Genomic DNA, 3,656 nt, shown 5'->3' with positions numbered 1-3,656 from the left:
TCGGGCCCAGCGCGGGCGTGGGTGGGCCGGCCATGGGCCTCACGGGCCGTGGCGGCGGGGAGGAGAGAGAGGAGGCGGGGAGCTGACGTGTCCGCGCCGGATTGGCCGAGGGGGGGGCGGACGTGTCCGGCAAAGGAGCGGACATGTCCGACGCGGCGCGGAGGGAAGATTTAGGGTTTCGTATGCGAATTTGGACGGGGGATGCCTTTTTATAGGTAGAAGGAGTTAGGAGAGTCGAAATGAGGAGCGGTTTTCGGCCACGCGATCGTGATCGAACGACCGAGAGCATGGAGGGGAGTTAGATGGGTTTTGGGACACTTTGGAAGGGGTGTTGGGCTGCAAAGAGAAGGAGGGTTCGGGCTACGCGGTTAACCGTTGGAGTATCAAACGACCTCCAAATGGCACGAAACTTGACAGGCGGTCTACTGGTGGTGTACCAAGGCCGCTTGGCAAGACTCGGTCCATTCCGAGAATGTTTAACACCCGCTCACAACAAGAGACAAAAAGGGGAACGCCGGAGGACATAGGAGCGCCGGATTGCAAAACGGACAACGGGTAAAAGGGTCGGATGCATGAGACGAACACGTATGCAATGCAATGCACATGATGATATGGAAAAATGCAACACGCAAGCAAATGACATGGCAACAACGACGAATAACAAGAAGACACCTGGCGCATCGAATCCGGGGCGTTACACTATCTCTATCCATTCGTATGTTATTCCCTCTATAACCGATGGGGTCGATATCCTCTTCTCTCCATAGACCCCCTCTGCCTTGTAAGCCACGACATACTCTCGATATAATGCAATGCGGCCCAGACGAAGAGTTCTATGCTTCCCAACACATTTTACAAAGCGTTGTTATAACAGAGAGTGTATGTCATGAATATGTAACCCACTGTTCTCTCTTAGAGAGGATGTTGAAGCCGACTACAAGTCTATAACCCGTTTCTCCTCTTCCCTCTTCTCACTCCTTCAACTAGGAAAAAAATCTGACACCTCACGAGGATGGCAGTTCCCTTTAGCAAGCATGATAAATCTCGGCAAAAAAACTGAACATTGCAAGGATTTAACAATGCTTGTCAAACAAAATTGCCATCCCCGCGACAACTTAATTTATCATAAAAATTATTCGATTTGCCATGCTAAAAAATCTGCCATTCTCTTGTAGCCCGTCCAAGTCATCCTATTATACTTGCTCCAAAATCCTATCATTGGATTTGTAGCGAATCCAAAATCTAATGTGTCATCTCTTGTAGCCAACCCACGTCACCCTATTATACTTGCTCTTACTAGTGGCTAAAATCAAGTTTTATTTATGGGAAACGCTTCCTATATGTAGTCTAATGTCAGGCCCTCATCAGACCACACGTAATCCTTTGATTCATGTTTCATCTCATGGACAAGAGACAAAAATAAAATCCTCTTTTAACACCCTCTCCCGTTTTCACACGGGCACCTCCCCTAATCCCTCGCCCTGTACCTTTCTCCCGAATCAATCACATGCACTGTTTATCTCTGCTACCTTCGACCCTCCTCTATCATGGTAAGCATACACCCGCCGCCCCTATACTCTCCGCTAGAGGCGTACAGGTTGGATCCATGCCTCGTCTTACTTCTGGATGCCCCCCCCCCCCACACACACACAACACACACAACTATGCATATTGTTCTCCATCGTGTCGCCAATGAGCCCACATACCCGTCGTTCTTCAATGTTCATCTTTTTCTCCCCTACCCCAGGTAGCCATCTTGCCCAGATTATGCTCCGCCATCACGTATTTTGTAGAATTTCAGTGGTTGGAGGCACACTAGGGGTGAGATCTATGTTAATTTGTTTTGATTTCATGTACTTGTAGAATTTAAGTTGATCTAAGATTACAAAACCTCCAATCAGGGTAGATGAGATACGTTTCAAGATAATAATTTTCTGCACCCGAATATTAGTGGCAAGCATGTTATTGTGCATCTTCAAATTTATGTGCTTCCAACACTTCCTACTTATATAGTGATAGCAAAATATATTTTTCTTCAGAGCATTCATGCTCCCTATGTCCGGACCGAATTTCAATTTGTTTCCATGCTTCCAGGCAGGTTCATATGTACTGATTTTTACCATACTTCTAATGTAGACATGTATTGCTGCCACACAACAATACTTCGAGAAAATTAAATTTTTGCACCCAAATTTTGCCCAGCAAGCATGTAGACTTATCAAATCAAATTTATATGTTTCTAGTGCATGGTAGCATCAAATCATCGATTTCGAGTTAGCCATGCTTCCTACTTTTTGATTTTTCACATAAGGTCCAATGTCGTCTAGGGCCTGCCCAGATATCAGGACTAGACGTGTCTACTTCAGACGGCGAGTCAAGTTCACATAGCGACCGCCATGACTTAGATGTTAAAGCTCTCGGGGCATATGACCGTAAAGGCTTCACATTGAAGAAGATCAAAGCTCGGGCAAGGGTACTGCAGCTTCTAGCCACCAGTGTCGTGGATCACACCTTCCGCCACATGATGGTTATGTCACATTTGAATTAGCGTAACCTGGAAAAATAATTTGTTCGGTCAAAATAATTTGAATTAGCTTAATCGTGGAACCTTATTTTTTTAAGTTATTCTATTTGATATGAGCCTGGAAATATAATTTGTTCAGTCAAAATTTCAAAAGTTTTTATGCGTGTTTGCCTCTATGTTTTTTCCTTTTTAGTGGGTCTTTATTTTCCTTTATGTGTATATTTTGATATTTATGTTTGTGTAAGTGCATGCATGCAAGTACTATACAATACGTGTGTAAATTTTATTGGAAGGATTTTGTTTCACTATTATATGTTTACTCTTGCAGATTTTAGTAAGTGCATTTTTTGTGTAAATTGTGTGCAATTTTTTTCATTATTTGTTTTAAGTTTTTTCTTCTTCTTTAAGGGTAATACCAATGCTAGTAATTCATTTTATCTTAGAAAATTTCAAAAAAATGATTTTGTTTGTGTGGGTATACACACAAGTACTCCCTCTGTTCCAAAATAGAGGACCCAACTTTGTACTAAAGTTAGTACAAAGTTGAGTCGTCTATTTTGGAACGGAGGGAGTAGTATATAGTGTGCACATAAATATACTAGAGTGCAACCTATCATTGCTTATTTTATTTTATTTTTTATTTTTTAGTTTTATTTAAGGTTAATACCAATGCCAGTAATTTGTTCATCCTTAGAAAACTTTATATTTTTGTTTTGTTTTAATTTTCAAGGATCAAAATATGAATGGAAGAACAAGATGAATAATGACCTTTAATTTTCAATCTAATGTTTCGGATGAATTTGACTGAAAGTCAAAAAATAAGACGCCTAATAGAAAGTCGTCCTTTTTTTTGTTCTTGTCCATTTGTAGATTGCTCAGTTCAATAATGTGAATTCGAATTATTAGTTTTGTTATTTAACCGACTACATGGTACTTTAATTTGCATGTAGTATTTTGGTCTACAACAATTTTGTTTAACCAACTTGTCGGGTTGATCACAAATCCACATCTCAAAGCGAATGGTGTAAAATGTTAAAGAATTTTTATATGACAGATGCAATTTATTGTGTGATTCTAATTAAAATATTGTGATTCTAATTAAAAGATTTAGCATGATGGTTGCTAAATATTA

Source organism: Triticum dicoccoides, chromosome 4B (assembly GCF_002162155.2).
Source record: "Triticum dicoccoides isolate Atlit2015 ecotype Zavitan chromosome 4B, WEW_v2.0, whole genome shotgun sequence".
NCBI lineage: Eukaryota > Viridiplantae > Streptophyta > Magnoliopsida > Poales > Poaceae > Triticum > Triticum dicoccoides.
The sequence above is the reverse complement of the archived record's forward strand: the minus strand, read 5'-3'. Positions refer to the sequence as shown.